We start from the raw sequence: 11939 nt of genomic DNA on the forward strand, positions 1-11939 counted from the left end.
TGATTGCCTGTTCCTCACCAGAGCACCCATTCTTGACAATAATAAACCGCTGACTCCTTGCCCTACGTATCACATGGTGTAATTAGCTCTTTTAAGTGTAAACTATAGGTTACCGCCTATTCATATTGGCTCTGTAATCCAAACCACTGTTCTTGTCACATTTATGCATTACATTACGGTCACCGAGTTTCTTTACATCGACCATTACACGGCCATTACCTCCTACGCATGATTTATTTTTTTATATTCGCTGCTGTTAAAATTCCATGCGCTGGCTCTTCACAATATTGTACAAATGGACAGCACAACCACGAACCTATCAGCGAAATTTCCTGTGGATCTATAGAACAAAGCAAGTACTTATATTTTTGTGAAGCAATCATCCTAGGTAATTATCAACTCTTTGTCCATCTTCGCTAAGCATTCTGGGGTTAGGCTGTCGAAGATGCATTGTCAAGGCACCCTTTCAACATACCTTCCAAAACGAGAAAAACAAAAACACAGCCACTACACAGCAACCCCTGTATCTCCACCGAGACAGAATGGAAGCGGAAGGAGTATTACGTTTTTACTTTTGGCTGAGGGCATTTGCAAGGCAACTGTCCGTGAAGCCATCTCCTTCACTTTTCTCTGTCACAAAGTGTGCCCAGCATGTGACCCTCCCCTCGGCAAACCCATTCGAATGAGCTTGTTCGTAGTGAAAGAAATAGCAATGCTGAGGGACATGCTTTAAATACAACGCATTAAAAAAAATTGGCCGACGATTGCGCTTCTTGGTCATGCGATCTTTGAGCGCAGGTGCAGCCCTATTTCAACAACAGGCAACCGCATACAGAACACGCAGTGCCGAGCGGAGGCGGTTCTGCGTTTCGAATTGGGCAGCGCAGACCGCAGTCCTCCGCTATCGAGACGGCGCTCCGGCGACGCCCCATCGTGCCATGTTAGAGTGGGTTGCCGCCGTGGAGAGAGGGGGCCTTAACATTTACTTAATGTTTCTTCTGAGGTGTCAAGAGCTCGCCGAAGCGCACAAGAACAGCCAGCTGGAACGACTCAAGCTCACGCCTACAGGGAGATCAGTACTCCGACAACTGAACCACAGCGACACATAGGTCTCAGACACGGACAAGAAAGAGCGAATCCCACTGGACGTTCGCGAGTGCATTTGCATCGCACGTGTCCTGCGCAACAGGCATCCCATATACCGAAAGGGTAGAAGACAAGCTAGAGCCAACGCCATCAAACGAAGTTTCAAGCACGACCTGAATGCCCGCTACACGGACGCGGGCAAGTATCCGCATCGAAACGCGTACGCTCTGAGCGTCGTAGACTCCCGAGGCTGCAAGCTAGCATTGGCAACCATCAAGGCACGCAACCCGTAAACGGCTGAAGAAGCGGCAATCGCTCTCGCCACCACCACATGCACAGATGCAGCGGTTACATTCACCGACTCTCAAGCCGCCTGTAGACACTTCTTGTGGGGCCGCATCTCGCCCGATGCACTCAACATACTAAGAAGACGAAGCACTCCGCTCCCGTACACCTGCGTAACGTAAGTACCCGGACAAGAATACCTACAGGGGAACGAAGCGGTCAACGCCGCTGCCCGCGAGCACGTCAGCCGGGCTCCCTTCTCCTCACACGCTCTCCGACCCGCGACAGAAGAAGCGGAGGCCGTACCCGCCAACTATACGGCCATACTGCAACATTACAGGCTCGAGCGTCGAGCGTGCCCTCTACCACACCCTAAACTTAAGCTCGGTAGACAAGAAAGCCTGATCCTTAGACACTTGCAAAGTAATACGTACACTCACGGAACAATAATGCATCGCCTGTACCCGACACTCCACGATTACCCCGGTCCACTCTGAAACGTACACGACTCCCTGGCACACTTGCTCTTGGAATGCCCGTGGAAGGAAGGCAGCGAAACGCAACCAGAAGCGGACGCAAAACGAGCACAAGAAGATAACCTATTCGAAGCGTGGATGCCAAGCTAACCCTCGGGGACTTGAAACCAACAACCCGTCGCCAGGGCCAAGAGGGCAGTCGAAGCCAGAGGGTTCCTGGACTAAGGAGCCTTCTCACCTTAGGGTGATACCGGGCCTCGCTCCGGACACTGTTTCATATAACAAACGTTTTTTTTTCTCTCTCTCTTCTGAGGTTAGATGAGAAACGGCTGGAGAAGAGGGGTATTGGGTAGAGGGCACACAGTCATTCACTCACAGACAGGCCTCAATGTGGCCGCACAAGGTTGGGGTGCGATTAAGGGGTAGAAACGCTATACCTGTCTTTCGAGTCACCGCAGCGGCACAGCACCAGGTAAGGGACGTATGGCGCAAGAGTGGAGGCTGAAGAACAGCCAGGCGCAAGCACTGTCATAGGCGAGAAATTCCAATGAAGAACGTGCCCCACAATCAGGGAAGCGATAGACACGGGTGAGAACCGTACAGCCAAGCGACGCGGAGACGTAGGAGAGGAGAGCCGTGGATCACGTGCAAGGCGGCAAGGAGCGCCCACCGCCAGCACCGCGGCAGTGCCACGACAGCGGGAGAAGGGACGGTTAGGGTGGCGTGGATGGTAGCGGCGAGAGTCACCGCAATGGCACGGCGCGGAGGAAGGCGGTGAGGGGATAGGCGAGAACACGGGATCCGGCTTTGGAGGACAAGGAGAGAGCAAGAATCGCGCCGCGCGCGAGAGATGCCAGTAGGAGCGTGCGAAGCTAGGGCAGCGTTGACCTTCGATACGGTGAGGTCGACGGCTACGGGAAACGCAGGAACGGGTGCCAGAGAGCTGTGCTCTAACATGTATGGACTGATTTGCAAGCATGCACCAGCGGTCTGAACTAAAAGTTGCAAATTATATATGCAATGGAGGGTTTGGAGCTGAAGATGTAGAAACTACAGCGTTTAAAACTAACCTAGAGGCTGCAGAAGAAGTCGCTCGTCAACTTAGAATCAGAGACTTAGGTGGTCTTGTTATAGTTGACTTTATTGATATGTCTTTCTACCCAAATCGAAAACAAGTCGAAGAAAAACTAATGGAAGCGCTACAACAAGATAGAGCACGTATCCAAATGTCACGCATTTCTAAACTTGGACTGGTTGAGATATCAAGACAACGCTTAAGTTCTTCAATTAACGAAAGCGTAATGCAAAAATGTCCACGTTGTGAAGGTCATGGTTTTATCAAAACTACTCAAGCTACAGCACTTACCATCCTGCGTAAAATCAGAGCAGAAGCTATCAAAGAAGATACTAATGAAATTCGTGTCCAAGTTCCTGTAGATATTGCTGCATATATTTTAAATGAGAAAAGAGACAGTATCTTTGAGATCGAGAGAATTTCTCAAGTTAAGGTTATGATTATCCCTAACTTTAATATGGAGTCACCAAAGTTTCAAATGCAGAGAATCTGGGGCACGAGCTATAAATCAAATCGTACTAGTTCAGAATTAATAGAAGATGTTTATAATATTGAAATTCCTAAAGCTGGTAAGAAAAAAGTTGCTGCTGTGGATTTAAATAAAGCCATAGAAAATAAAACTATTAGTAGTACTCAAGAGCAAAAGCCACAAACTGACACTCAAATAAATACAGCTATACAAAATGATAAAAAACAAGATGCTGTAACTCAACAATCTAAGAAAAAAGGCTTCTTTGCTAAGCTATTTAGTAGTATATTTGCAAGTGATTCTAAAGCTGCTGAACAAGCTAATGATCCAGCTCAAAAACAACAAAACAAAGAACAAAACTTCCAAAAGCAGCAACAAAATAAGTCGCAAAAAGATAATAACCAGCGTAATGATAAGAACGGTAACAATACCAATAATAGTAATGATAAAAACGAGCGTAATAAAAATAAATCAAACAATGATAAGTTTGAATAACCACAACAACAGAAGCAATAATCTAAATCTAAATAATGCTGAAGAAGTTATTGATATTATGCAACTTAAGTATCAAAATCAAACAGCTGTTACAAAGACTGAGAGTGTCTACTGCCTACTGTGTTAGATGACCCAACAGCGTCTTTTGTTTCGTTTGGCGTAAATAATTCCTAAATTTAATTAGCTAGCTCTTATTACTTCAGATAATCCGTAAAACCTAAATGCAAATTATTTAAGAGATATATAAATATGACCGAAGACAGCCTTCAAAGCCATCTTAGTGGAATGCGCTCCTGTTTCAGGACAAAGAAAGATACTCCGCAAAATTTAAGGACTACTATTTGACAGGGCATCCACTTACCGGGTATTACTAATCTGTAAAGCTTAATCGTCTTCAGGTACGAGTAGGTTGTTACTCCGGTGAGTAGTGCGCACTACAAGGTAACTAGACCTGGTAGCGAAGCTTCCATAGGCGCCCATACGTTCAAAACATGGCGGTCTATCGGCGGTTCATGGGGCTTAGCGCCATCTGTATGTGGTCGGAACACTTCCGGCGGAAGAAAAAATAATGTGACGCCATGTCCGTTAAAAGCAGAAGCGACGTCATTTTCCTTTCGAAGATGCGAAATTTGTTGGTTGGCCTGCTTTTGGAGCCATATATTCAAATGCCCCACCATTCGAGTTGATGGGTGTTTCTAGCTTTCAGCGCGCAAAGCGATGCAGGAAAAAAAAGCCGTACGGTTGTCGAAATCGCACCCCTGCACAGAACATACTTTCTTCGGAGGCCGACGAAAGCTTTAGGTGTAGAGTGCTGATCCTATCGTCGGACGCCAAGCTCATCGGCCAGCGCAGTCGCACGAAAACAACTACACAATTATCTGGCGGTCGTAACTAACTACTTGTGAGCGAACAGATTAGGAAGCGATGAAGTTACCCGCGTCACCAAATTTAGACAAACTTCGACAAGCAAGAAAGCACAAATTGTGAGGGGGGCGTATTTCAACAGGTGAACTTTACGAGGGCGCCTTTCTTCCCATTTCAAGACATTGCGAGTGATAGTGGCGTCAACACCGCCTGTAACGATGGGCGCCGAAATGCGTTTATTAATAATAATAAAATTGAATAAACATGTACTTTCTTAAGTCGTCACCAATATATAAAATTGACCAGGAATTTCATTTTCGTTGAATGAATCTAACTGTTTCTCGCTTGAATTAAACCACGCTTTTTTCTTTCCCAATGTTTGTTGCCTCCAAACGTAGTCGCGCTTCAATCGCTGCTCCCATAACCCCCCATGCTGACGTCGGTGACAATCTGTACTAAACCGCTTTTCGCCCGAAGCTTCGCGACCTATTTGGATCGACCTTGCGCACTACCAAGAGCATTCTCTTCTTATATAAACCATATACCTGTATAATCACAATACAACGTATTGACACGTGCAATTTTGCATACGAGAGTATATCGCAATCGTAGGTGATTATTTTTTAAATTCTACCTGCGTAAATGGTTCGCTTGGATCATTTGACTAACTAGCTGGTAGCACTTTTTCTAGAACAAAGTTGCTTTGTTATGCATATCATTACAGCACTCTGTGGTGTACTTCTGGTTTGCGAATTTCGATGATTTCCCAAAAACTCCTGATACATACATTTTCCGAATAAGATTAGTTTTGCGATAAAAGTACGGTAAACTGAACTGGGCAGCAAGAGGCAGGCCCCACCTGATCACAGGTCGGAAAATTCTAACGAAGATGACAGACCGAAACCCAACAAATAGGTTTGTAATGCCGGTAACATGTCATTGGAGGAAAAGCGAACAGTATATTGAATATTTTAAATACCAGTGAAACAAATTCGGACTAACCTAGTTTTGCATGCCTCAATTGGACATAAGATAGGACTTTAAGACCTGCGGTGTCAGGTTGTCCGTCCTCCGGTGACCGACAACCGCAGGTCTTATAATTGTATGTGCCTCCTGTTTGTTTTATTACTTCAGTTTCGCTGAACAGCTTGGCCATTGTTAGCTGCGACACATGTTACCAGCACCGCAGTCGTCAAGACACACCCCAACCCCCGCTGAAGTTGCGTGTCGCCTTTGACTTTTAGGAACCCCATGTCAAAGTGTTGTTTTTACTATACCAACTTAACTGCTATTTTTTTCATATCAGTAGACTAAGCAGTTCTGCGGAAAGATTTTGTTGCCTCTTCACTACAACCGTTTTTATTCTAACATGTTCTTTACATAAAATACAGCTATGAGGACCTCCATATGGTTTTCTCCCAAAACGCCCAGTGTACTACATAAAGTATAGCATTGTAGCGTAATGAAGAACCAAGAGCACATCATGAAACTTTCACAATGCTAACGTCAAAACATTAGGCAGAGGTCATCTCATCATGACTGTCTACCCTAATGCGCTTAGCACTGAAAAAAAAAAAGATATTGCCGCCACCAAAACGCTCGCAATATGAGGCGTGTACTTCAGTGAGACTCATCTGCGGCACCTCCTGTGCGACTGGCACCTCCTCGGCTTTCGCGCCACCGAGTGCTTACATGCCGAGAAGCGCATCTTGCGTAAACCGGGCTTTTCTCTCGCGCATCTTCCTGCACGCGCCGACCCATTTCGTGGCGCTGCATAAGCCTGCGCGTCACCTCCCATATTTTTGCCGGTATCTTTGTTTGTATGCTTGGTTCTAGCCGTGTAAAACTCTTTCACGTTAACCTTGGTAACTGCGTAGTCGCTAGGGTATTGGGGGGAGCATCCAACTGCTGTGCTTAGGGGACCGAGTTTAAAACTAACTGTCGGACCAAGTTGGATCGGTGGGTATCTGCCGCTCTTTACTGAACCATGTGGTCACCAGCTTGGGTCATGGGTACATGCCACAGAATACTAGCCGCTCCTCGTTAAAAGTTTACGAGGCCAACTTGGGACACGGGCGACGCGCAAACTTCGTTGCGTTGTCCCTACACGGTCCTCCGCGCGAGCTGGAAGAGCGTGAGATAAGCCCGGCTATAATAAACGCGTGATACGTGACGCCTTTCGGCGCTGGTGCGTCGCTGCCTTGCTTCTAATCCCATAATTATCGACAGTCATCCTTGCATGGTTTCTGCCTGGATTTTAGAAATTATCTAGGTGAATTTTAATTTTTAGCGAGGTGCTTTCTGATGTGTGCACTTGGTTATTTTCAAACTCTAGATAGCAATTGACTATATAGTGCATCGGTTGACTATGCACGCACAAACGAAGTGTGCACGACGACGAAAAAGACTCCTTCTGTACTGATGGGTATCATCTGCAACGTAAACATGGAAATGCTGCTGCCGGCTGTGTGTCACCACATCTGAGTCAGGACATATACTCCTATGCAACATTATTTTAAGATTTCCACAGCTGCGCTATCAGAGCCATGGTTTCCCACACACGGAAGGATTGAGGTTGTGAACATAACCGTTTTCTCAAATGAATGCCGCCCAAAGTGAGAAAACTACAGAAAGTAACGCAGAACTTCATGCAATTAGCGATCACAGTTAGCTGATGGGCGATAGCCCTTCTAGTCGGGCTTTCTTTCTTATTTCGCAGAAATAATAGAGTATATTTCTCCTTTGAATAACCAATCTGATTTATAAGGCACCGACTCAAAAAATTTCGAGAATTTCGCGAAATGAGCAATCCCAGTATTTGAAGCAGGCTAGGTAATTGTTTTGCGGTCCTGTTCTCTGTCAAAAAAAAAAAAAGAAATAACAGAAATCCAGCCAGGCCACGCGTTTTATGCACATTGAAAGCCGGAAGTGCGCAATACAAGCCTCTGGGGCCGAAGGAGCACTGCCGCTGGTAATCAGAGCGGTAACCTACCCGTATCTAAAGATGATTAAGCTTTAGAGATCAACAATACCTGGTAAGTGAATGCGTTGTCAAAGAGTAGTCCTTCAATTTTGCCGAATTTCTTTCTTTGTCCTGAAACAGGAGCGCACTCCACTAAGATGGCTTTAAAGGCTGTCATCGGTCATATTAATATATTTGTCAAAAAGTTTGCATCCAGGCTTTACGGATTATCTGACATAATAGGAGCTGGTTAATTAAGCTTACCTTAAGGAATATTTGCGCCAAACGAAACAAAAGAGGCTGTCGGCGCCTATAACACAGTAGGCGGTGTCTTGCCGAAACCCTCCATCGGATATATAATTTGAAACTTTAAAGTTCAGACCACAGGTCTATGTTTGGAAATCAACGCATACATTTTAGAGCACAGTTCTTTGGCGCCCGTTGCTGCGTTTCGCGTCGCCGTCGGCCTCGCCGTACCCAAGGTCACGCGCTGCTCTAGCTTCGCGCGCTCCTGTTGAAATCTCTCGCGCAAGGCGCGAGACTTGCTCTCTCATTGTCCTCCAAAGCCAGAGCACGTGTTCTCGCCTATCCTCTCGGCCGCTTCCTCGGTGCAGTGCCGTTGCGGTGACTCTCGCGGCTACCGTCCAGTCCACCCTAGCCGTTCCTTCTGCAGCTGTCGTGGCAGTGCCGCGTTGCCAGCGGTGGACGCTCGTTGCTGCCTCGCGCGTGATCCACGGCTCTCCTCGCCTACGTCTCCGCGTCGCATGGCTGTACGGTTCTCATCCGTGTCTCTCGCTTCACCGCTTGCGGGGCGCGTTCCTCATTGACATTTGTCGCCCCTGACAGTGCTTGCGCCTGGCTGTTCTCCAGCCTCCATTCTTGCCCTATACGTCCCCTTGCCTGGCACGGTGCCGTTGCCGTGACTCGAAAGACAGTTGTAGGGCTTCTACCCCTTACTTCGCACGCCAACCTTGTGCGGCCACATTGAGGCCTGTCTGGGAGTGAATGAGTGTGTGACCTCTGCTCAATACCCTTGTTCTCCAGCCATTTCCTCATTAAACCTCAGAAGGAACATTAAAAATTGATGTCCTCCCCTCTCTCCGCGGCGGTGGCTCACTACAAGATGGCGCGTGGTCGGAGCGCCGGCTCGATAGCGACGGATTGAAGTCTGTGCTGCCCAATACGACACGCAGAACCGCCTCCGTTCGGCACTGCGTGTTCTGTATGCGGTTGCCTGTTGTTGAAATAAGGCTGCACCTGTGCTCAAGGATTGCATTACCAAGAAGCGTAATCGTCGGCGATTTTTTTAAATGCATTGTATTTAAAGCATATCTCGATGTATTGCTCTTGCTTTCACTACGAACAAGCTCATTGGCACGAGTTTGCCGAGGGGAGAGTCACATGCTGGGCACACTTTGTGACAGAAAAAAGTCAAGGGGGATGGCTTCGCTAACAGTTGGAAGCAAAGGCCCTCAGCCAAACGTAATACTCCCTCCCGCTTCTGTTCTGCCTTTGTGCAGATATAGGAGTTGCTTTGTAGTCGCTGTCTTTTTTTTTTCTCGTTTTTGCAGGTATGTTGTAAATGCGTTGGCGATGCAACTTCAACAGCCTAAGCCCAGAATGCTTAGCGCAGACGGACACAGGGATGATATTGACCTCGGAGGATTGCTTCAGAAAAATATAAATACTTACTTTGTTCCATAGATCGGCAGGAAATTTCGCTGATCGGTTCGTGGTTGTGCTGACCATTTGTACAATATTGTGAAAAACCAGTGCATGGAATTTCAACAAATGTTTGGGGTTTTACGCGCCAAACCACTTCCTGATTTTGAGGCACGCCGCAGCGGCGGACACCGCAAATTTAGACCACCTGCGGATCTTTAACGTGCACCTAAATCTAAGTACACGCTACTTTTCGCATTTTGAACCCATCTAAAGGCGGCCACCGTGGCCGGGATTTGATCCCGCGACCTCGTGCTTAGCAGCCCAACACCATAGCCAGTAAGCAACCACGGCGGGTGGAATTTCCACAGCAGCATAATACAAAACAAGAAATCATGCGTACAAGGCAATGGCCGGGTGATGATTGATGTAAAGAAAGTTGGTTGCCGTAATGTAATGCATAAATGTGACAAGAACACCGGTTTGCATGACAGAACCAATATGAGGCGGCGATAACCTAGTTGACATTGAAAAGAGCTAAGAATTAACTATGTGATACGTAGGGCAAGGGGTCGGTGGTTTATTATAGTCAAGAATGGGTGCTCAGGTGAAGAACGTACAGTCAAGGTCGTCAAAAGATTTCATAGGCAATATCAATAAATTACATGTAGCTGCGGTCTTTCACGTAGCCTATATACCGTGGTGCCACGGTGTGCCGCCACGAGTCCACTGGCTAAGCACACTGCTGCTCGCTGAGGACAACCGTGTTTGGCTTAGGCTTGGCGCGTAGTAGGCGCCAAAATCGGCAGCAGCGGCGTCTACGTTTACTTCGAAAAGCAAATTTGAATGGCGCAGCAAGGTGAGATATACAAGACGCATTGGGGGCACGCCCCCCTTCAGCCGTATATATCCTTCGCAGTGCAAGGCAATGAACAAGGCATTGAGCAAAGTGAAGAGAGTGGTTGATTGCCAATAGCTCCGCTTCTGCTGAACGAATTGTAGTACTTTTTGCGGCAAAGCATTTCGGAAAAAGCCTATTGTAACTTCAAATGCATGTGTTCACTTCGACAAAAGTCGATCAGATCCCCTTTAACGAAATACATCTTGATACAAAGTTTATTTTTCGTAAATATTCATTGCTTGTTTTTTCCATGTCCAAACTTTCCTAATTCTTATTTTGAATACTGAGATGACTATGTTACTTGTGTAGAACCTTGTCTGATTTGGTCACTCCAAATTTTTTAAGAAATGAATGCAGTGCCCCTGGTCGCTCCATCAGCATCGCTGGTAATCATACCCTTCCTGCCTTTATTTTAACCCTGCCACTTCTCTTCACCTACTAAATGCACCAGCTTCTGCTACCCCGATGAGGGTAGGGTTGAGTGAGCTGTGCACACATAAAAATGCTGCCAACGAAAGAAGTTGCTGCCATGAAGAGAAGTGCCTTTTTTTGAAATGTCGGCTGCGACAACATTCGTTGTTCCCAGAGTGTTGATCCAGGTTCATGTTTTTCTAACAGATAACTTACCACTTTGTTATGTTCTGTGATTAACATTCTTGCCGCTTTCCTTTGGATGAAAATTCACCGATAATATCTGTTTCTCTTAATAGCGGCAAGTTCATGCATGTTAGGCACGTCGGCCCAGTAGCAACTCTCACCAGCAAACAGTGCAATGCGAGTGGTTAAACATAAAATTGCTTCTTTGATCTAAAGAACTTGACTAAATTTTGGCACCTATTTTTAGATATGTGCAATTCATGCATACCACAAAGGGAAATGTATCTTTTCAGCTATCTCTAGGTGTGGGCCAGACAGTTTTCTCACTAGCCACCTGTTGCTACTGCTGTGAACTGTCTTCACGACATTTGCATTATAGGGTATGTACCACAGCGGACAAAAGTGCGCAGGTCGTGAGAGAATTGTATCGCTGCGCTATCAGCCGGGTCGAGCCTTACTATCATGTGTGTTCAAGACCACCGGAAAGCGTGGATCACGTGTGCACTTTCCGAATGCAGATGTCAGCGCAGCTGCAGATAGCGCAGCGATAAAATTCGCCTGACACGGTGCGTCTTCGGCACTTTCCTTCTCAAAAGTACGTTCTCTAAACAATGAATACGATCGGCAAAACGTATCACAAGCAACACCGGTGTTTTAACGGTTCGACCGCATAGTACCGATTCAGAATACAGTCTTCCGTTTTCCGAATACGGGAAGCACCTGTATTGTAACGGTTGAACCGCATCGTACAGATTCAGAATAAACAGCCATCCGTTCTATAAAGACGAAAGTGCTCCTATATTGTATTACAATCTGTATATTATGGCTGTCCGTTTTACAGAATTGACTGTTCTTTATTTACGGAAAAGTGTTCAGTCAAAAATAACAGCAGATTTTGCCATAATACAAGGGAATTTTTTTTTGCGCGATTCTGACAGACAGAAACAAATCTTACTCGATGAGTGCAAGCCCTCACTGTCAAAACGCGGACGTGGGGAAAAGCGGCAGCAGCAGCGAACGAATTGACCTGCGTGCTGCCTCTCCCTTCAACGCGAACTATGCGGCGA

This window comes from Dermacentor andersoni, chromosome 10 (genome assembly GCF_023375885.2).
Source record: "Dermacentor andersoni chromosome 10, qqDerAnde1_hic_scaffold, whole genome shotgun sequence".
Taxonomy (NCBI): domain Eukaryota; kingdom Metazoa; phylum Arthropoda; class Arachnida; order Ixodida; family Ixodidae; genus Dermacentor; species Dermacentor andersoni.